Source organism: Miniopterus schreibersii (assembly GCF_964146895.1).
Source record: "Miniopterus schreibersii genome assembly, chromosome: 10".
Classification (NCBI taxonomy): Eukaryota; Metazoa; Chordata; class Mammalia; order Chiroptera; family Miniopteridae; genus Miniopterus; species Miniopterus schreibersii.
Genome location: NC_138110.1, coordinates 41,476,081 through 41,500,769, shown reverse-complemented (window position 1 = coordinate 41,500,769; position 24,689 = coordinate 41,476,081). Strand labels below are relative to the sequence as shown.

The 24,689-nt window shown below is 35.6% G+C and overlaps 1 long non-coding RNA gene across 1 annotated transcript; it reads right to left on the bottom strand.

Annotated features, from left to right (window-relative positions):
• Positions 1–10,567: 10,567 nt before the first annotated feature.
• Positions 10,568–13,292, bottom strand: LOC308562855. The gene is made up of 3 exons (XR_013999679.1): positions 13,176–13,292; positions 12,215–12,393; positions 10,568–10,670 (listed from the first exon to the last, which is right to left on the bottom strand). It is a non-coding gene; the product is annotated as an uncharacterized lncRNA (long non-coding RNA).
• Positions 13,293–24,689: the final 11,397 nt, after the last annotated feature.

Genomic DNA, 24,689 nt, shown 5'->3' with positions numbered 1-24,689 from the left:
TTGTAATAATGATATTATTAATAATAATACCTAATATTTACTGAGTACCATAAGCCCTTTACTGTTCTCAGACTTTTTATGTACCAACTCACTTATTTCTCACATTTGTGTAGTAGGTACTACTATTGTCCCCATTTTACAGATGTAAGAATTACACTGTAGACAAGTTAAACAATTTGTCCTGCAGACATTAATTTGTGGAATCAATTTTTGAACCCAAGTATTTTGCTCCAGAGCCAATACCTTTAATCATGAAGACATGCTGTCCAATATAATGTTAAAAGTGAAGTTACCTCTTTCCTGATATTACTGTTCTTACGTCAGCTGACATTTGATGAGAGTAAAAAGTTGTAAGACTGGGAACTGCCAGCAGAATTCTGACCAAAGATTAACTTGAGACATCTCCTGATTTGCTAAATCCCGCACACAGTCCCTGGCACCAGACACGTATTCAGAATGTCAGAAGTAATTCAATGAGTGCTATATAAAAACACATAGATGCATACATATATACATAAGTATCTTACTTCTTCTTAATATTATTAACATTGGAAACACCTTAACAGTTTAAGTGCTTTGGGAGGTAAACTCCTATTAGTATGCAAATAGAATTTTCCTACCAAATAAGTCAAGGTGACCAATTCAGTTTATTTTTGGAAGTGTGAGTTGATGTGAAGATACAGATATGTATGTGCACATAAATCTGAATGGATGTACACACACATCTATACTATATATGTTATACAAATCCAAGAAAAAACACTAATATACAGTTTAGAAAATTATATTTATAGAGACTGATTTTCCCAAATTCACACAGCGAGGTGCAGATTATATGCCAGAGAAACCCAGTCTTCCCAGTTGAGCCCTCAGGTTACATGGAACAAAGAAAATTCATTCCTTGGGCTTTGCTAAATGTCTGACCACCACACTCCACATCAACAAGCAAAATAAAACGGTAGCCTTTACATTTCAGGATGAATTGTTACACAGCAACACAAAGAAGAACAACATACAAGAAAATAAAAGTTGCTGCTTGCTCACATTTTAATAACTACATGGAATTATAGATTTTGGCATGTTAAGTAACACAAGGTGATATTTCTCAAGTGTTTTTTAAGCATGATGTTTATCTTTCCAAAATTTCCAGGATTGTAAAAGATACAATTACTAGAGGTCTTTATTTCTTAAAGTGGGAGAGAAATTCCTCTATAATTTTGGCTCTTTTGTTCATTGAAATTTAAAGCAATTTTTGCAATAATCATAAGGCTTAAAGTTTGAATTTTAAAATACATTCTCACTAAATAATTTCTTGTGCTACATTTCCATTTTAAAAATGAAAATTCTAGCTTTTAAAATGCAAATTGCAATTTTTTTGTCTTTAAATAGAGAAACATAGAAATATGACACCATATAAAATAATTAACATTTTACATCTTGGTTTAATTGAATAGTTAAATATTTTTTTTTAGATGTCTACCACTATTTGAATATACCAGTGATTGTGTACTTTCCCACATATTTTCTAAGTATTAAATTACATATACATTTAAATAAAGTTATTATGAAACACCAGAATTAATTTTAACATGGTGACAATTGTCATGTTCATATTCATATTGAATATATTTATTGTCAATTTCTTGTTTTTATACAAAGAATATATCATGGTAAAAGCACATCGTATCAGTTTTTAGTGTATTGATTAAGAATTTCCTGAAATTGTGTAACTCAAAATTTTATTTCATAGCCCCATCAATCATATTGAAAACACTTTTTTAAAAAAATATTTCTTTTCAGGATTTATAAGACTTTGAACCCAATACACAGGAGGTAGGTGTGAGAGTTTGCTTTTTTTTTCTTTTTTTTTTCTTTTTTGGATAAAACATCCTGCAGGGGAGGCAGAGAATGTTATCATGAGAGTTGGAGGATTCACAGTGTTCCTTTACCCTCTTCATTCTTGCTCTGGGCCTGACATGTGCTCTCTGTCCTTCTACCCAGTGACTTCCAAGCTGTTGAGCGAGCAATAACCTGACGTTTGTGTAAAGGAGAAACTGCTGTCCGGCCCGCAAATCAATGAGTCTGAATGTCAAACTCGGATTAAAAATTGTTTCCGTTTTCTACTCAAAAGTTTGCAGAACTTATTTTATATCTCCTTGCCAAATGAAAAGTTTACACAGTTGGCTAGGAAATGGAACCATAGAATTTATACTATTCACTCTAAACTTTTCATGACTATATTTGTAATTCTCCTCAGGAAGACAGTTCTTCCAGAAAACTCAGTTGATTACTCTCATCTTAGTTTCCCCTCGCCCACCCAAATTGTGGATCTTAAAGAAATAAATTCATTTAGATCTAATTATTAATTAGCTTTTATTTATTGAGTTACTACATGCCGGGCACTACTCTAAGCACTACGCATATTAACCCACTTACTTTTGCCATTATTCTCTGAGACAGAAACCATTATCTTCATTTTCTAATCAAGGAAACTAAGGCACATAGAGATTACTTAAACTGTCCAACGATTTGCACACGCATTGCTTAAGTAGCAACACCAGTCACTTAACAAATTACGGTTAAAGTTATTGCAGGGAAGAGTGTAACCTGCACACATTCACACATCTCCATTCCTCTGAATTTCCAAGTAAGTTTAATACTGTGGTGGTTCTAGGAGACAGAATCCAGCTACAGAAGCATGAAAATAGTAAAACTATTTCTGATGAAGCATAACCTTCATGTGTATGCCTGTTAATTTAACGAGTTGTGTACTTATTAGCTTCCAGGCACTCCTCAGCCTGTGCTTCTCCATGTGAGTGTGCATTAGAGTCACCTAGGTTGCTTGTTAAAAAAATAAATGCTCTTTAACTTTCATCCCCTAGATTCTGATTCATTAGTGCTAGAGAAGGGCCCAGAAATCTGCATTTTTAATAAGCTCCCTAGTAATTCTGATGAATGTGACCTACTCAACATAATTCAGAAGGGTATAAGGACAAGTGGAATATGGCAGGATCAGTGCTATGATAATACACAGAGCTACATGTTAGGGAAGAGACAGGAAAAACTTCTAATCTGATTTTGGGTGGTGAGGGCCAAGGGAGTTCTTGGTTCAACTAGTATGTAAGTTGGGACCCACAGAATGAGTGCAGTTATTATAGGACTGAATACAGTCCAGCCTGATGAGTGCGTTGCACAAAGGGTACAAGCAGTGAAATTCAAACCAGAGAAATAGAAGAATCTGGATCATAAAGAGCTTCATAAACTGTGTTAAGATTCTAGATTTTATCCCAAAAGGCATAGGAAGACTTTGAAGTATTCTATCAAATTTTAATTTTAAAGTTCACATTCTATGATACTCTATTAATAGGAGAGTAAATGACCCTTGAGAAGAATATTTAAGATCCTGTTGTGTTATTCCAGGAATCTATGCCTCTGGGCTGGTGGGGCAGAACTAGTAACTGGGAAAATTGCACATGGCCTCATGGAAAAGAGCAAGTATCAGTGGTTGACCTGCCAAAGGAGTAGAACTCGCCATCCAGGAAGAAAGGAGACTCCAGTCACTGTCATTCTTAGGTAGCATAATTAAAGAACACCCACTTTCATTCTTATTCTTGATTCCTCCATCTGTTTAACCCTCAAAGTATTCTTTAAAGTATTTCTTAAATAAGAATGCTAATGAAGGCCTAAAAGTATTTTCCTTTTTATAAAAAGTTACCAGTGTCAACATTATTCCTGAGATGATGATGAGCTTTATACTGACTTTAGATATATTCATTACCAAAAGAATATCTTCAAAGATTAAATTACTAATACTGTAATGCTATGCTGTAATTATAACCAAGGTAAGAAAATATCAGCTATTAACTGAGTTCCAAATATGTGTCATATTCAATGAGATTAGACTCTTACCAGTTTGAACACGGAGAATTCAAATCTTAGTTTTAATCACCCAAGATCTTATACATGTGAATCAGGGGTTCAAAACCAAGTTGTTATGTTCTTTTTTAAACTCAAAGCCCATGTTCTTCTCAGAAGTTGAGGCTGCCTCAGCAAAAGATTTTAAAAGATCATTATTGGTAAGAAATGTCTATAAAGGAAAATGGTGGGGAAGCCACCAATAGTCAAGAGCTTACTGTTCCTAATGAGGTGTTGTCAGGGAGTCAGCAAAAAGTCCTTCCCCAACTGTGTGAGCTGATGAGTGACAGGTCACATGCTCTAGGACTTGAGACTGTTGGAAGAAAGTCATCAATCCTTCTTTTCCTCCCAATCTCTATAATCCCAACAAAGTTCTGACCATAGAAGGAAAGAGTTTAGTAGTTTGATATACCATCTCTCCAAAATTTCCAGATACTGAGAACAACCCAGTCACTCACTGAGGCAGAGATGACTGGCTGCACCAGTCATGCTCCACCTTCCAGAAGATGCTGCATTTCCAAGTTCGACTTGGAACCACGTATGGCTATCCATATGAAAATTTTTGGAACTAGAAATGGGACTAGAAGACATAGCTTTCAACTTGGACTTTGGAAGAATCGGTTGGAGCATTTTCATTCTGCATTTTTCTCTCACAGGTTGGATGCAGAGGGTCATGGGGGCCCTAGCAGCTGACAGGTCCACAATTTTGCAGAAGCCTGAATCCCTAAATTAGTATAAGGAGGAAATCCATCTACTGACAAGGAACTTCCACATCGCACTGTAAATTTGAACCAAATATAATCATTTTAAAGTAGTAATCAATTATGGTAGCCTAATGTTACCCTAATACATAAGATCAACAAAAATAATTAAAATATCACCAATTATAATGAGGATAAACAGAACTGGAAGAATAATATTTATACCTGCTACATATATGCAAATGAACACTTAGCTGAATCACAGGAACTCTGAGGGTGATATAATCCAGGTTGAATAAAGCTGATTTGCACAATTGAGGGCAAAGCCACCAGCTGCCTCTAATCCTAGCTCATTGCAAACTGAAGGTTAGGCTTCTGGTAAATGTTTTGCTGACCTTTAGATTGCTCAGCCTGAACAGTTCTCTGTGTGCACATGTCTGTGGCTACCTGAAGGCATCCAACACATGAAAGGACAACTCTCACCACACACTTCTCACCTGCTTTGTTCTAGGCAATGTGCTGAAGACAATGTGAAGAGAAAGTGATGCAGCTCGAGATCTAACAACCCTGGTCATTCATCTATGAAAATAGCAGCCTAATCAGAATGCCATTGTGCAGATTCCCCTCTGATCCACTCACCTTATGGCTGCCTCCCTCAGAGCTGGCAGTCTACAAATGAAGGCAAAGGTTAAGAGTAATTTTCAGACCCCCCTGCCCCGTGACTTGATAGTTCCGGCTGTGACTTACTGATTTAGCTGGCAGAACTGGCATGTGCTCTTTAAACACTGTTGTTCCCATGTAATCTCTGTGTGCTGATTCTCTGCCCTGGAGCTATGTGGCGAGGCCCATCTGTCAACTCCCAGAAAAGGAAGAACTATAATCCCATTCCTGGGACTGAAACTTGTCATCTGCTAAGGAGTCAACTCTGCCTTTTTAGATATTTCACTAAATTAACAAGGACTGTGAAGACATTATCTCAAATTTGGTGAGATGCTATGAAGTCACAAATTAAATTAAGCACAAGGCTGATGTTCTCACCGTGAGACAGTAAGCTTCTTGTCTGCGTATTCTTGGCAGGCAATTCTTCTGGGAAGACGACTAAAAATATTTTATTTTATTGAAACCTCTGTTCATCACTTGTACAGGACTAAGAACTTGGCATGACTTGTCATGGAAAATTTGGTATTTAAAATCAGGTATGTGGTTTTATTGCCCACATTTTATAATTGCACCATTCTCCCAGCTGCTCAATCCATCCCTGTCCAGTGAGTCTTTAAAATACAAATTCTAATGTGAAAGGAAGTCATGGTTGTTAGAGAAAAATTAAAATTACAGAAAAGTGAAATTGAACAAAAATCACCCTTAATCCTACGTTTAACCATTTTCTAGGTTTCCAACTAGGCTTTTTGTCTACATTTTTGTACATGATGAAATGCATACTAAGCACAAATACATCTCCTGTTCACCAAAATTTTTAAATTAGTTTCTCATTTTGCTTTATTATTACAAATCTATTCTGTTTGCTCTCATCAAATGTGTCAGGCATGTAGGCAACTCACTTGCAATTTCTTCTCTCTGAAGCAGTCTTTTCCAGTTATAATTTCACTTTCCTCTTTCACTTAGGATGGATTTTCATCAAATTTCACTTTGTCAATACCATATCCTCTCCTTTATTTTTATCCCAGGCTTTATTCTATTATTCTATTATATCTATCTATCTATCTATCTATCTATCTATCTATCTATCTATCTATCTATCATCTATCATCTATCTATCTATCATCTATCTATCTATCATCTATCACCTATCTATCTATCATCTATCTATCATCATCTATCTATCTATCTATCTATCTATCTATCTATCTATCTATCTATCTATCTATCATCTATCTATCTATCTATCTATCTATCTATCTATCTATCTATCTATCTATCTATATCTATCATCTATCTATCTATCTATCATCTATCATCTATCTATCATCTATCTATCTATCATCTATCTATCTATCATCTATCTATCTATCATCATCTATCTATCTATCTATCTATATCTATCTATCATCTATATCTATCTATCTATCTATCTATCTATCATCATCTATCTATTATCTATCTATCATCTATCTATCATCTATCTATCTATCATCTATCTATCTATCTATCTATCTATCATCTATCTATCATCTATCTATCTATCATCTATCATCTATCTCTATCTATCATCTATCTATCATCATCTATCATCTATCATCTATCTATATCTATCTATCATCTATATATCTATCATCTATCTTTTCATCCATTCAGCTTTCTCTCTCTCTTTCCCCATCCATCTCTTTATCTAGGTTACCTATCTATCCTGATATAGTTATATATCTTTTGGAACTTACACCATATGCTGGTTTAAATTTTACTTTGTCATGTGTTAAGACAATTAATCCAGCTATCTTTTATTTGTATTTACCAGGTATAATTGTTCAATCTTTTATTTTCAACCTTTACTATACCTTTTTGATAAATGTGTCCTTTTAGTTTTATTATACCTTGTGTAGTTTTAAATTCAAACCTGAGAACCATTTTCTTTGAATTAAGTTTAACCAATCTTTATTTTATTTATTATTTTAGTAATTATTATTGACATCTTAATTTACACTTTTCACTTATTTTATATTCTTTCTGCCTTTTCTCCACTCTTCTTTCTGTTGTGAGATTAAGATTTCTGTTGTTGGATTTATGTCTGTTAAATTGAAAATTAAAGTTATATGATTTACTTTTATTTCTTGTCTGTGATTTCTTAAATGTATCACTATCCTTGTTTTCTCCCTAAAAACACAAAAAATAACAGGCTTGAGTATAAACCTAATGTGTATTTGCACTAAAAAATATGTACAAAGTTTTTCCACCTTTTTAATTAGAGTACCCAAAACTACAAACAGCTCAAATGCCCATTAGGAGACTGAGATTTAAAAATTTTGTGCAGTCATAGGGCATTATACTATATAGTGTTTCATAAACAATGGCTATATTCAGTAAAATAATAAACAATAGAATAATTAATAATGGATAACATTTAAGCAATAAATATAATTTGATAAATATTTACAATAAATGTTATAAATTAATATTAACAACCATAATAATAAAGTTGTGCTACATGCAATAAAATGACTGAATCTTTCCATTGTAATTTTGAGCTACATATAGCAGATGCAAAAAAGTATGGCTTTATGTTTATGAAGTTTAAAAAAACCCAAATTAATCTATTGTCCTCTCTGGGGAAAGATTGGGTTGGGAGGAGGAAGGTTTCTGGATGTTGATAAAGTTCATTGTCTTGATGTTGATGCTTATAATATTCTCTGTCTTGATCTGGGTAGTAGTTACATCTATAATCATTTCCAAGCTGTACACTTACCATTTATATGTTTTAAAATATATATTGTATTTCAAAAAATTTTAAGAATAAAAGCTTAACTCCAACTTTCCTTCTTACTGCTACTTCAGCCTATCCCTTTCCTATGTAACCCACAGCCACTCAACTTCCAGATATAAACCACTCAGAACACACTCAGTGCTCTGTATGGGTTGCTCAGTTATTTTGGGTTTCTGAAATTCATGTATCTCTTTGGTTTTTAGGAGATAGAATTTTGTGGAGGAAGTCAATAGCTGGTGCTTGTTTATCATCATGAAATGAACCAGCAGCTTTTGAAAGTGAGTCTTACAAGTATTTTTAATGACCTTTGATGTGCCAAAACGCTTTTCAAAATGATCATATAAATTTTCTACTCTACAGTCAATGCTGTAGTACTCTGGATTTCATATACTATCACTAGCTTTTGGATTCATATTATATTTTAACATTGTATACTATGCCTCACTTTTGTTTTAATTTGCATTTATTTCAATAATAGCAAATTCAAACAATGTCTAATATGTGTTTATTATTTGCTTTCCTATGAATCATTTTACTATTCATGTTCTTTGCATATGCATTTGTTGACATTTTGATGTTGTTCTTCTGACTGGGAATAAACATTGCACATTTACAAGATATTCTATTTCTTACTTTGATAGTCATGGGAAATAAATGAAAACATTTTGAAATGTTATGGACTCAAATGTAAGAATAAGGAAGCAGGGAGTGAAGAACATTATATTTTAATCGTGGAAATCACATGCGCCTCTGCATCCACAAGGTGCAAACGTTATATATAGTTCATTCAGATCAGAACCTCATTTCTGACTCAATGTTGTTTTTGTTCAGAAAAGAAGCTAGAACACTGGGAGCTTCTACTTTTTCGTAGTCTCACTTTACTTGGTGTGATGTTGGCACTGGAGCATCTGTCAAGTATAACAGATGTTGCTGGGGGACAGAAAATTCTCTGCAACCGAGTTTCAATCTGCTGTTTGCATATGCTGCTGAGCACACAGGTTGCAGTTTCATTTCAGCAGAAGAAAGACAGTTTATTTCATCTGCATGTGTATTCCCTTTTCAGCTTCTAGAGAAAAGACAAGACTTGATTTTTTTATTTATTCAAGGAAATATAAAGAGAACAATTTCAGCAAGAAATCCATTGTTCTAAATGCTTCCTTCTTAGACATGATGTTAAGGTATATTTTAAAAACATAGACAACACTGAACACACAAGAGTGGCTTCTTTGGTTGCATGATGAGATTAGGTATAAGAGGTACACATTTTATTGAGCACCTTCTTTAGAACCATGGAGGCAGAATTGTGTAATAACATGACTTATTATTACCTGGTTTTATGGTAACCTCAAGTCAAATGCTATAAATAAATGCCTCATAGCTTTAAGGATGTGCCTCGTGGAACTGCCTTTACTGGGAAACCCATAGTACAAGATTTATAATTCTGTAAAGAAGCCTAGAACTGTGGGTAGTAGGAGAAAGGAAAATAAATAAAGAAATATAACAATTAATAGTTGACAAAGGAGGCAATAGCATACAATGGAGTAAAGTCAGTCTCTTCAATAAGTGGTGTTGGGAAAATTGGACAGGTACATGCAAAAAAAAAAAAAAGAAACTAGACCACCATATACCATACACGAGAATTAACTCAAAATGGATAAGAGACTTAATTATAAGTCACAAAACCATAAAAATCTTAGAAGAAAACACAGGCATCAAAATCTCAGACATCTCACATAGCAAACTTTTCAGTGATGCATCTCCTTAGGCAAGAGAAACAAAGGAAAAAATAAACAAAGGGACTACATCAAACCAAAAAGCTTCTGCACAGCAAAAGAAACCAGCATCAAAATGAAAAGGGAGCCCACTGTATGGGACAAGATATTTCTCAATGATACATCTGATAAGGAGTCAATTTCCAAAAAATATAAAGAACTCATACAACTCAACAAAAGGAAGACAAACAACCCAATTAAAAAATGGGCAAAGGACCTAAATAGACACTTCCCCAAAGATGGCCAATAGACATGAAAAATGTTTAATGTCACTAATCATCAGAGAGATGCAAATTAAAATGAAAATGAGATATCACCTCATACTTGCCAGAATGGTTACCATCAATAAATCAATAAAGAACAAGTGCTGGCAAGGATGTGGAGAAAAGGGGACCCTAGTGCACTGCTGGTGGGAATGCAGACTGGTGCAGCCGCTGTGGAAAACTGTATGGAGTTTCCTCAAAAAATAAAAAATGAAGCTGCCATTTGACCCAGTGATCCCACTTCTGGGAATATATCCTAAGAATCCTGAAACACCAATCATATGTCTGATTCTTGAGTTCCCTCGCCCTTCCAAGAAATCACATAGGATATGTTCCTGGGATATCATCTTTCATCCTTAGATAATTTAACTGATATAAATTCTACCTTCTATTGTCTACTTACTTGTGACTTTAATGCCATACACCTAACTTTTGCTCCTAATACCAAAAGGAGTAAATCTTTCATAGGACTGTTCCCACAGTTGTCTGAGGTATTGATTATGTCCGCTCACAGGGGCTTCAAGGCTGTTGATCCTTTGCTTCTTCAACAGTATTTCTCATGTGAGAGTCTTGAGCATAGTGCCTGAAATACATTCCATATTATATATAACTAATTAATTGATAGTTGAACTTGGCTTTCTTCAATATCTTAGTATCTCCTGTAGGCATCCTAAATTTATGTTAAGATTTTTTCAATTGTGGGTCTCAGAACTAAAGGCAAAACCCTGATATATCTAAGCAGTGTACAGAAAAGGAATTTTAGGACCTGTCTTTTTTTCAATAATATGTATGTATTAATGTGGCATAGGATAAACAGCTACCACTTATTGTGCACCTACAATATGCTTAGAACTGTGCTATGTTACATATTACCTCTTTTAATCCTCTCCCTGATTTTTATTTTTCAATTAAACAAACTGAGGTCAGAAAAGCAGAACATGTGCCCCAAGTCACATAGTTAATTGGGGGCGTTGAGATTTGAGACCAAGTTTGTTTAACCAACTTTAAAGCTTATGCTTTTAACCATAATTCTATACTTATTTTCTTTGTCCATCCTTGGAAATCTCATTAAAATACTGACACATTGAGTTTGCTGTCAGTTATGTTTGTCTCTTTCTCACGTGTTGTCTCTTTCCTTTATGCAATTATATTGTTTTGGTAAAAATTTTACTTGCATAATACTGAGGAACTGGACTGAATCCATTTACTGCTACTTCACTTGCTCTGAGAACTCTGACTTACAGAACATCTCTTATCATGTCTCTCCACCCAAAAAAGTGGGAATAATAGTACTATAAACTCACCTCTAGGCCTGTACAGGGGCCAAGATATTTATCCATTTTGTTCACTGATCTATCTTAAGATGTAGTATGGAGCTTGGCCCATAGTTAATGCTCAAAAAATAATTGTTGTTGACTAAATTGCTACAATTAAAAGAGATGTTTTATGTGTGTGCTTAGCATAATACCTTGGACTAGCACATTGCCTTTACTCTTAATAAATGATAGACATTTTTATTAAGTTGAACTTCGAAAATGTAAAGGAGAATACATAAATTTGCTGTTATTCTTTCCTATTTATTAAAATTAAATTTATTGGGGTAACATTGGTTAGTAGCATTATGCTGATCGCTGGCATACAAAGTTATAACATCTGTATACTGCGTAGTGTCTCCCCACCCAAAGTATAGTCTCTTTCCGCCACCTGGTATTTGACTCTTTTACCTTCATCTCCCTCCTGCGTTCTTTCACTCTGATAATCATCATTCTGTTGTCTATTGAGAATTCCTTTAAGTCATCCTATTGAGATATTGTGATTTTTCTATTCTCTCCGGGGACATATTTATCATTGCTTCTATTTTCATGTGACCCGAACATGCCTCTTATATATTTCTTGAGTTACTTATAAAAATATAGAACTGGACAGGTCTTAGAAATAGATATTGGTAACAGAATAGAAACTCTTCTCTAGGCTAAAAGTGGAATTTCTGAACTTAGACTTCTATCTAGATGGCTGTTTATTTTTTTAGACTTCTGGAGATTTATAACTGACAAGGATCCAATAAATCACCAATATCTTAAACCAAATAGCCAAATAGTTTTTAGCAAGTGATTACCCTTTCCTTACATTCTCCCTCCTGACCATTCTCAGCAGGCCCCTGAGTGTCAAAGAGCATCTGGTAGAAGATTGAAGACTTGTCTCCTGGGATGTCTTTTGACCTCATTTGCCATTTGCAGTAAAGATTTATCAGCTCCAAGTTGAAAAAGATGGGAATTGATTGTGAAGGCAAACATCAGGCTTTCATCCTGAAAAAGAAGGAACACAGACATAACGTCAGGTGAAAATTTTGTCCAAGTGTTACAAAACACAAAGAAAAGACCGAGAATGTTTCTATGTTGCTTATCCCCTAGTCACTGATAAAACTAAAAATACTTTTTCTTTTCCTAATTAACTGATGTTTGCCTGTGTTAGGGACAAAATCTAATAGCTTTTAAAATATTCTTCCTTTTATATTATCCCATAATAAAACTTTTTTGCAACTTTAGAAATGGCACTAGAGTCTCATTTAAAAAGAAACAACACAGACATGGATGAGTACAATAGATTGGCTACATGACTATACCTTCTCCTCTTCCTCAAACCTCTTAAAATATCACAAAAAAATAAAAAAGGAAATTAACTCTCCAGGGCAAAGGCAATGAGAGGTGAAACAAGAGTACAGAAGACATAGAATGGGTGGAGTAGTCATAAAAAGGTCAGTGAGCCCAGGAAGTTAAAGGCTAAGTATTTCTCAAGGATTTCCAGTAAATATCAAGTCCTCAGGCTCCCTGAAAAAAAGAGGTGAAGGAAAGTCCTGATAAAAAGTAGACTTGGTTGAAAATTCTTATGCAAAAAATGAGACATTCAGATCTGCACCTGCATTCTAGGGAACCAGGCAATTATGTCTCTCCCATCCCTAGAAGAGAATAGAATTAAATCCTTTGAAGAAATTAATTCAGTAAGTCTCTTGATACTAGGAAATCAGGTTTAGTGGAGTACAGATGTCAGGGGCTGGATTGTGAACCAGAGAATTCAGAAGTGAGGTTACCTCAGATCAGGTTGCATGGTAATTTAGTGGTTCATTGATAATTCTCCAGTTTCTACTAAGTCCCAGAAGCAAGCAGCCAAAAGCTTTTTCTCAAAAGGAAAGTAGGCATCTGGTGGTAAGGACAGGGATTTGTTCCAAAATCCTGTCTTCACTGTAGTTCACCTTTAGGAGCCTGCCAAAGTCTCCAAACATCATCTCTATGTGCCATTGACACCTCAAGAAAACAAAACAAAACAAAACAATAATACTACAAGAATTTGAAGCCTCTGGTTACCTACAGTTAGAGCAGACATTAAACACACCCCAATTCTTAGTCAGATTAATATGAATCTTTATACTTAAGGCCTACTTACCTCAATCCCTATTGTCTGATACATCATATCCAGCTTTCAACAAAAATTACAAGACATGCCAAAACATAAGAAAAAAACACAGGTTGACAAGACAAATCATGCATAAGAACCAGACTCAGATGTGACACAAATCTTGGAATTATCAGAAGGGGAACTTAAGATAATTATGAATCATATATTATGAGCTCTAATGGAAAAGTAGATTATTATGCAACGATGTATGGCTCATGTCAGCAGAGAGAGGGAAATTAAGAAAGAATAAAAAGGAAATGTTGAAAATAAAAAACAAAGAGCAATAGAAATAAAGAATGTCTCAGAGGGAGAGTGGGGATGGGGGAGTGGGTGGGGAGAGATTAATCAAAGAACTTACATGTTTATAAGCATAACCCATGGACACAGACATTAGTCTGGGGAAGGCCTGGGGGTGGGCTGGATGCGGGGTGCAGGGGATCAATGGGGGTAAAAAGGGGACATCTGTAATATTTTCAACAATAAAGATAAAGGAACTTAAAAAAATAAAATAAAATGTTAAAAAAAAACACCCCAAAACAAAAACAAAACAAAAAAAGGCCTTCAAAGAGCTCATTAGCAAACAGGGCATGGCTAAGGAAAGAATTAGTGAGCTGAAAGGTAGGTCAATAGAAAATTCCTGAAGTAAAATGCAACAAGAGAAAAAATGAAAACAAATAAACAGAAAAAAATATGCAATAAATGTCAGACAACTTCAGAAGCTTTAATACATGCAAATTGGAATACCTAGAGATCAAGAGAGTATAAAATGGAATACATTTTTAAAAAATATATCTTTATTGATTTCAGAGAGAAGAAAAGAGAGGGGGAGAGAGAGAGACAGAAACATCAATGATGAGAGAGTCATTGATCAGCTTCAGCCCGCAACCAGGGCATGTGCCCTGACCAGGAATCGAACCTCAATCTCCTGGATCCTAAGTCGATGCTCAACCGCTGAGCCACACCTGGCCAGGCTAGAATGGAATACATTTTTGAAGTATGAAACACCAAGCAGAATAAAAAAGGGGGGAGAGAGAGAGAGAGAGAGAGGAGAAAGAAGAGGAAGAGGAGGACCAGTTGAGGGGGGGGGGAAGAAAAAGGAAAGAAGGAAGGAAGGAGGAGGAAGGAAGGAAGGAAGGAAGGAAGGAAGGAAGGAAGGAAGGAAGGAAGGAAGGAAGGAAGGAGGGAAGGAGGAAGGAAGGGAAAGGAAAGAAAAATACATCTCAGCATATCATATTCAAACTTCAAAAAACCAAGCAAACATCTTGAAAGAAGCAAAACAAACAAATAAAACCCTTAGTTGTAGAGGAACAAAGATAAGAACACAGCAGACTTCTTATTAGAAGTCACTCGAGTAAGAAAAGAGAGAGGAAACACCACGTTCTTTCTAACCGAAACACTTGTAGCCCTTGTCCATACCTTCAGCGCTTACTTTCTCATTTCCTCTGTTTTTGCTAATGTCACAGTATTAGTGAGTCCTTCCAATAACACTCTACTTAAGAACATAGCCTTTATCCCCCATTGCTCCAGACCCAAGCACTCTATGTTCCCACTCCAAGCTTTATTTTTTCATTTAAACTTATCTCTATGATTTTATATATTTATGTAATATATTGTTCATTGTCCCTCCATGAGAGAGAAGCTCCATAAATAAGATTTTTGTCTCTTTTAGTCACTGCTGTAGTTTAGAAGACTGTCTGACCTATAGTAACTGCTTAAAATTTTTATTATTTTATTAAAAATTTGAATTATTACCTGGAACAATCAGAAATAAAAGGATAACATATTCAATAGTGATGATAATAATTATAATATAAACTGTTTATTTAATACCTAAGATCTGCCTGGCCCACAGACTAAGAGCTTCTTCATGTATTTCATCATTTAATTATCAAAATAACCCAGTGAGGTAGGGGTAATGTCAAGTGGGTCTTCTCAGTGCAATGGGTCAGATAAATTCCCTCTCACATGCTATGGGTTATGGAATAACTCTTATGAGAAGGTTAGCTCAAATAACAAAGGGTCAACAGGCAGAGATGACAGGATTCCCCAATCTTCTCGTTACCTCATGACACAGCCAGGGGGTCTGGTGTAGGTGCTGATTTGGAGAATCCCTCCCTTCCCCCATTGAGTGTCTTTCTTTCTTCTAAGAATATGTGAATGTGGCCTCATTGGTGGGGAAATACATAGGGCGTTTGGTGCTCAAAAGTCTGGATTTGGGATACCAACACTTCATGGACTTTTCTGGGAAAGACAGCTACTCTCTAGCTGGGGACTTTAAGACCAGTAGGGAGCTTTGGGCTTATAGACACTGCTGGATCTCCCTGCCTGGGAAAAAAACCAGGTGAAGATGAGCTCCAGTGCTATTCTTCAAGCTGGTCTCCTCTATGCAGTTTAATTGAGATGTAGTATTGGGAACACAGGGAAAAGTCAAATCGTGACACAGTTTCAGTAGAGCCCTCAGAATATCTATGGCAAGCTCTGAAGCTGAGACAGCCCTTCAGAGATTGAGTCTGGCTTTTGTACTTTCAAAGTGAACAGCCATTATTAAAGGTTGCCCCAGGAATAGGCATAGGCTTGGGTAATGAAGTTTCCTTGATAGAGAGTAATTCTGAGTGGAGCTGATCTGAGAATTGTCAGCTACCTAATTTGCAGCTGGAGAAATAAATGCCTCAGTTATAAAGTTGGGGGATTTGTCCAGTGTACCACAGCATACACTATAGTCTCTATTGATCTTCTTAATCAAAATGTGTCACTAGAATTTACGATCCTAACAACCTACAGTTGATTCTCTAATCCCTTGATGCAATGAGCACTTAAAATACTGAGCAACTAGAAAAGAAATTACGCAGAAAAAACAACACTCTAAAAGGTCTATATTCATTGAATAATATGCAGTAAAGTCAGTTGAGAATATTTTTATAATATAATGTTCCCAATAACTCAAAACACACAAAATTTTATTGAGAATTATAAATATTTGGAACCCAAAAGTAATACTGAAAACTCAAAAGCAATATGCATTTTATTCATTGTTTAAAGTAGAAGGTGAATTATTATAATCTATCGTATAAAAGTAATTTGTCTTTAGAAAGTGATTTATAAGGAAATTGCTATTAAACAATCTCTTCAGTTACACACATTAAATTATTGCTGTGTGATAAATTTGTGTAGGCAAGAATCTTAAGCAGAACTCTGTGGGAATTGAACCATTGAGTTATATATCAAAATGACTGAATTCTTATAGTAAAAAAAAAAAGCATGTGAAGCTAATTTATTGTTACTATCACTTCTACTGATTCATGAAACACCAAATTATACTTTTTGAATTAAGGTATTTGAATTAATGACATTAAACAAGTGACTTAATACTCTCCTCTTTATTTTAATTTATTTCTCTATACCACTGAGATAATGATAATACCAATCTTTCTTCTCCTATTGGACAAACAATGAGAACAAAAATGTAAAGATTGAAAATTGAATAGCAATAAAGAAATGTAAAGTGATAGTAAGAGCAATACTTTAGAAGTTCATAATATTAACAACTGGAAAACTGCAATTTTAGGTTCACAGCAAAATTTAAAGGAATGTACATATAGTTCCCATATAGTCCCTTCCCTCAAACATGCACAGCTTCTCACATTATCAACATTCCCCACCAGAGTGGTACATTTGTTACAATTGAGGGACTTACATTCATACATAATAATCACCCAGAGAAACTAATTTTTCACTTAAAAATATATTTGAGTCATATTCAAAGCTGGATAAATTATTTAATCTTTCTAAACTATAAACAGAACCATTAGGAAAGAGATAATACCAGTGAGAAGCACTTCTTAGTCTAAAAAAATTGCATAGTTGTATCAAGATTATAATCATCACTATGTTCATCACACCATCATACAATCACCACCATCATCATCACTCTTGTTACCTTCAACATGATGATGTCATCTTATCACTATGCTCCATCAAATGTATAAAAAAACAGAGAGAGTGCCACATTTTACTTTATGCAACTAAATTGTGAATTTCTTTTTGTCCAATTAGAGGCAAGGATGACATGGCAAAATGTTTTGAGTGACACAAATTAGGCATAACAGAAGTTTGTGAACAAGGCAAGGTGAGACTGACCTGGATTTTTTAAATTTAGGAAAAATATCTGATAAATAGTAACTCTATTCTGATTACCAATATTATATTTAGGGTAATTAAAATTTTCAGGAGAAGTCCACACAGATCTTGATAAATTAATATTTATTAGGTTAAATCTTACTATTCAGTGACAAGTCAATACAACTTACTCTTTGTAACCCCTAAGCTAGAAACACAAAACAAAACACAAAAGACATAAGACATCTACTTTTGTTACTGTCACGAGCACTCTGACTGAGTATAGTCTTTCCTATAAATCACTCCATGCCCTGACCCCTAGATAGTACCAGGGATGCCTGATTGAGGCTCAGACCCTGGGAGGTCACTTGGCTCTCTAGGTTCCTGACACCAAGTAACAACAGTGAGCCAACACAGGTGACTATGCTGTCAACTTAGCTTTCATTACTTGCAGGTTAATTCAAATTACAAACACATCAGAACACTTACAACAAGTATTGATGGCTAATGGGCTGAAAGTCCAAGAGTCTTGAATGTCCTCTGGTCTGGGCTACCTGCAGAGCAGTGGTTACTGGTAACACTGAGTCACAGGAGGCTCAGTGTCCAGGGGTCCACATCTTGCAAAGAAGACTGCTGAACTAGGTCGAGACAGCAAGGCCCCTAAAGAATCAGCAGCCACCAAGCGTCGCTGTTCTTAGTTTCACTTATCTTTCTTGTGGAGGTGACTCCTTCATCTGCACTGGTTAGATTTGCTCGTGGGCTCCTGAGATTAGCCCTTGAAGTCCCAATCAGAATATTTGGCAACATCCCAGGAAGTGCTTGGTCATCGTTATCACTTGCACCTGTGGGTTGCCTCCCTTTGGCTGACAGCCCAGGACTTGGCTGTTGGCCCAAACTTATATGAGCCCAGATGATAAAGTTCAAACTCAACTTGGAGTTAGTTACACTAACTCTGCTCTCCACAGTTATCTATAAAAAGGAAGAGCTTTGATCTCAAGGACATTTTAGTGTCGTTCTCAGTAAGATTACTCAGGATTCTCAGAAATGTTTCTCAACATTTGATGTGTCAAGAGTTCTTTTTACAAACAGGCTTTTTGTTAATATCTGACGTATTCATCTCAAATAAAGGTCATAAACACATTGGTCCAGTATTTCTAGGAGCTGCTATGTCTAAAAGATAATTAATTCCCCCTAACAATATCTAGAATTTAGTCTCTAAGATGGCCGTTGTTGACTCATGCCCTTGCAAATGTCGCATTAAATCAGTGTTGTCTCTGTATAGACAGTAAAATATGGCGTAAATGAAGATGTGTGATTTCTGAAAGTAAGTTATAAAATGCAATGCATTGTAGCTTCTGCTTTGGTCTCTTGGGTCTCATGCTGGGGGAAGCCTGCTACATACGAGGCTAGGAGGAAACAGAAGCAGTCCCACAGAGGGGCCAAGCTGGAGAAGAGCTGATATCCCTAGCCAACTGGTATTGCCTACTTGCCAGCCATATGAGTGAGGCACCTCGAATGTGGATCCTGCTGACTGACTCATTCAAGTCTTCAGATGATGTAGCCAAGGCTACCCACCATCCTCCATCCTGGGAAGTAAACACAAAGTAGAAGAATTTCCAAATAAATAAAATGGAGAATTAAAAAGAAAAATTACTTTAGACAAGCAGCAGTGAATTGAAAAATAATAAATATTATAAATAACCATATGCTAATACTTGAAAGCCTAGGGTAAACTAGATACATTTCTCAAATATATAAAAATATAGTATTTACACATATTTTTCTCAATAGAGAAAATACTTGATAAAGTTTAATTTACATAGGATTGAAATAACTCTATTATCAAACTAGTATTAGATGTTAACTTCCTTACAAGTTTACTTGTTCAACAAAAATCTATAGCAAATAGTATCTTCAGTGAAGAAATTGTAGAAATATTCACTTTAAGGTTTGGAAGAAGATGAAGATCTACCCAATCACTAATACTGAAACTTCTATACAGTAATAAGAACAAAAGAAAAGAAACCATTATTATTTATACACACTATAATTGTTTCTCCCCAAATCTGTAAAATAATAAAAAAAAACTATTAGAACTCAAAAAAGAGGTAAGTCTATAGGGTATGAAATCAACTTACAAAAATTATTTCTCTACAAGCACAATAACCATCTAGGTATAAACATATGCCATTTGCAATAGTAATGAAACTATGAGACATCTAAGAATATATTTAGCAAAAATGCCTTCAGGCTTCTGTGATGAAAATATAAAAATTATATTAATAGATAAAGAATATCTGAATACATTGAGATAAGTTACATGTTCTGGGATGGAAATGATTCAATAAATAAAATATTGGATCTCCATGTCCACCAAGTGTAAATGAATCAGGAAACTTCACTAGGACTAAAAGAGAGTTTTATTGAAAAGTCTATGTTTGCAAATTTGGAAATGCTACCAAGTAACACCCGAATATTCAGAAGAAAAGAAAAAGTTCTTATAGGAGAAAGTTACATTCTTGAGAAGAATCAATCCTGCATTCTTAGCCTCTTCATTGGTCTGAAATAGTGATCTTCCATATGTCAGATGATCTGGACAATAGATGTCAGGTGGTCTGGATAATGGATGGCAGGCAGTGAACATTCTTTCCTAAGTTCTTCATGTGAACATTCTTTCTTAAGTTTTTCAGAGGGTTATCTATAGGATTTTCATATGCATATGAAAAAATATATATATATACATGTATATATCTCTCTCTATATATATCTCTCTCTATATATATCCAGGCATTAGTGCACAACTGTGTGTTAGTCATTTTGGTTGCCTGGCTGCAAAACATAAATCTGTTGCAAAACTACGTTTTCAACACAACTGTACCCATCTGTCAAAGAATCTACTCCCCTAACTTGCTTTTAATATGTTGAAAACAACAGACTTCACCATATCACAAATTCCAATTGTGGTAGTCATCTTGTTTACAATCATTGGTGAATGGAGATAAGTAGAATTTAGTGAAATACTGGCAGGTCTTAGAAGCAATGGTCTAAATATACCACATATGTAGATCTTCAAATACATTCCTGAGTTAACAAGTAAGAAAAAGAATGAGTTCTACAGCACAATTATATTTACATCAATTAAAGTAGATTCTCATAAAACTTCAATGAAAATTTTACAATAAGACATAGAAATAATACATATCAAACATAATAGTTCCCTAAGGAAGGTAAAAGAATGGACCTGAAGAATAGGGAGAAAAGAGAATACAAGCATTCATGCATACTTCCATGCATTAACACATGCCTGAACATATACATACACAATCACATGCAATTGTACACACACACATGCAGAAAACAAGAAAAGGAGACACTTACATGAACTAATGAGGAAAGTGTGTTATGAAATGAGGAGTTGATAAACCCAACACTCTGCATCTGAGTGTAAAAATTAACAAATAAATAATCCAAATCCAAAATATTATAATACAGAAAAGGAAAAGAACAACCGAAATGTTTTACGTTCACCCTATGATCAGATAAAATTTACTCGATCATTTTTCGAGTGATCAAAATAAAATATTGACATCTGCCTTTAACCTAGATAACTTGCCAAACCATCTTGCAGTTTCTTGGCAGGCTGATAATCATAGTAATGCAGATTTATTTTTATGTTAAGAGAAAGATATGCTGAAATTTAAAGCCCTAGAAGAATATTTATATCTTAAACAAATTTTCACAAGATTTATACCTAAATATTCTACATCTCCTTAACACATACTACGTAACCCTCAATCTAATTTTTTGCTACATTTTGTATATAAACATGAGGCTGCATAATAATGTGTGTAATTTTGTGTGCGTGAGGGTATGCTTTCTTCAATGTCATATTCAGTCAATTTATTAATTAATTACTTTTACCATGTAAAAACAACTTTACTTAAATATAAAGAGATACATTTATGCAGAGTATTATATTCTATGGAACAAATATGGTATTTTCTTTAGTAATTATATAACAAGAGAGTTATCACATGATAGAGTATATGGCAAGATTCACTTCTTATTAAAAAAAATATACATACTCCCAGAGAGTTCTGTACCTTGGTCATTATTTCATTAGCTGGTTCTTCTAATTCAGGTCTCAACACCAAGGCCACACCCTTAGATCCTTCGTGAGTTCTTCTCGAATCACCATATCCAAAATAAAGTCCTCATCATCCCGATTTTAATTGATTTTTGTGATAGCGTGTACTATTTAAAATTCTCCCTCCCTCCCTCTCTGTCTTTTTCTCTGTCCTTCCCTCCCTCCCTTCTACTCTTAAAAAAAAAAATTAATGGAAAAAATATCCTTGGCTGAAGAGTAATAACAAATTTATAATCATTTAAAACTTACAACAGTGACTCATGGTCGATTCTTCCTTTTCTCTCAGAACCAATATAATTTAATCACAAAGTCATGTAGGCTTCATCTTTAACTTATATTCAGAAGTCTATTCTCATTATCTCACTGTTTCCACTAGACCAAGCTCCTTTGATTCTCACCTGTACTATTGGAAGAGACTCCACACTGCTCTCCCAACTACATCTCCAACTCTATGGTCTGTGAGCCACTCAGAAGCGAGAATAAGCTTTTAAGAATTCAAGGTTGCCCGGCCAGAGTGGCTTAGCAGTTGAGCATTGACCTAGGATCCAGGAGATCCTGGTTCGATTCCCGGTCAGGGCACATGCCTGGGTTGCAGGCTCCATCTCTAGTAGGGGGCATGCAGGAGGCAGCTGATCAATGACTCATCATTGATGTTTCTATCTCTCCCCCTCTCCCCTCATCTCTCTGAAGTCAATAAAGACATATTTTTAAAAAAGAATTCAAGGTAGATTATATTGCTCCTTTTGTCAACTGACTGATGACTCTCATTTCATTTAGAGTACAATTCAAATTAAGAATGTTGCCCCCCTTAGGGTACTTGCACTTGCTATTTCTTCCACCTCTAAGACCCTTTTCTGTGAAACTTTCATTGCCTGCTCATTCATCCTTCAGGTCTCTACTCAAATATTTTCTCTGATGAGCCAACGTAAAATCTCACTCTACCCATTACTATCTTCCTTTTCCTTCTGGTTTATTTTTCTTCATAACATTTATCACTCCTGGCTAATAGTTTGATGTAGTTCCATTGGTTTCTTTTTTCTTTTGTTTCTCTCACCCAAGGAGATGTATCAGCAAAAATATTGCTACAAGAAATGTCTGAGATTTTGATGCCTATGTTTTCTTCTAGGATTTTTATGGTTTTGTGACTTATATGTAAGTCTTTTATCCATTTTGAGTTTATTCTTGTGTATGGTGTAATTTGGTGATCTAGTTTCATTTTTTTGCATATACCTGTCCAATTTTCCAAGCACCATTTATTGAAGAGACTGTCTTTACTCCATCTTGCCTCCTTAGTCAAATATTAATTGACCATAAAAGCACAGGTTTATTTCTGGGCTCTCTCTTCTGTTCCATTGATCTATATGCCTGTTCTTATGCCAGAATCAGGCTGTTTCTTTGTTTCTCTTTTCTTCTTTCTTTCTTTCTTTCTTTCTTTCTTTCTTTCTTTCTTTCTTTCTTTCTTTCTTTCTTTCTTTCTTTCTTTCTTTCTTCCTTCCTTCCTTCCTTCCTTCCTTCCTTCCTTCCTTCCTTCCTTCCTTCCTTTCTTTCTCACCCCCCTCTCACTCACTCTCTCTCTCTTTCTTTCTTTTCTTTTCTTTTTTTTTAATCCTCAAGAGAGGATTTTTTCCATTGATTTTTCAGAGAAAGAAGGGAGAGAGAGAAGCATCCATGTGAGAGAGACACATTGACTGTAAGTGCCCCACAACCCAGCACCCACCCATCTGATTCCCAGGCATATGCTTCCCCTGGAGACACACTCCGAAAGTGCCAGCTCTGCAGGGCACTCTGGTGTCCCTGCATGGGTGAAATTTGCAAGATGAGGCCAACCAAGTAATTCAACAGGGAATGGGAGGGTGCCTGTTGTGCATTTGAGGTGAGGGAGACCAGTCCCTTTTCCAAAGCCACACAGTTCGGTCACTGTCTGAGTCTCCACCAAGAGTTTCCCCAGAAAAAAAGGGCCCCTAAGGTCACTGCTGGTTGCAGCCAACAGAGCAGACTCCTCCACAGAACCTGAGCATGGCAGAGTGACCTTGCCAGCAGCTGGGGACCTAGCAGTGCACTACCCAGGCTGGTGCTGTAACAACAGAAGTGCTGGTCCCTGGGAAAGTGATGTCTGGGTCTGTAGCAGATTCCTTTCTCTCCAAGAAAGATTGATTTCCCACTGATTTTCACCACCAGATGCCATGCAAGCTCCTTTTCCCATCTCTGTTGCTCTGGGTTGGGGATCCCTGTGTAGGGCTGAGACCCCAAGCTCCTGGGGGTGGTGGGGTGTGCAGCAGATATAGCTCAGACTTTTCAGCCACTGCGCCTGGGGGCGAGGGCTAGCCCTTCCTGCATCCCCATCCTTCTTACCAGTCTCTATGTGGCTTCTGTAAATTCTTGGTTATAATATTTCAGTTCAGCTAGCCTTCAGTTGGTTACTCAGATTGATTGCTCTATAATTTTTTTAAATTGGTATGAGAGAGAGAGGAAAGGGTAAGGAAAGAGAAACATCAATGAGAGAGAAACATCCATTGGTTGCCTCCTGTACACCCTCCTACTGAAAATCAAGCCTGCAACCCGGGCATGTACCTGGACCAAGAACCAAACAGGCGACCACACAGGGCATGGGACTATGCTCAACCAACTGAGCCACACCAGCCAGGGCAATTGCTCTATAATTTATCTGTGTATCCGGTTTGGGGCTGGAAGAAGTGATTATAGCTTTTATTGCAGCTCTCTTGGAATCTGATTTGGGATTTTTCAAATGAAATTATGTTTGTGGTCCAAATTGATCACATAAGTAATAAATTGCTATTTTTCTATTTTATCAGGCATCCAAACATTTAATATTTAAAATCAGAAAATGCAGAGTGATACAATTATGCAAACACCAACATAAATTAC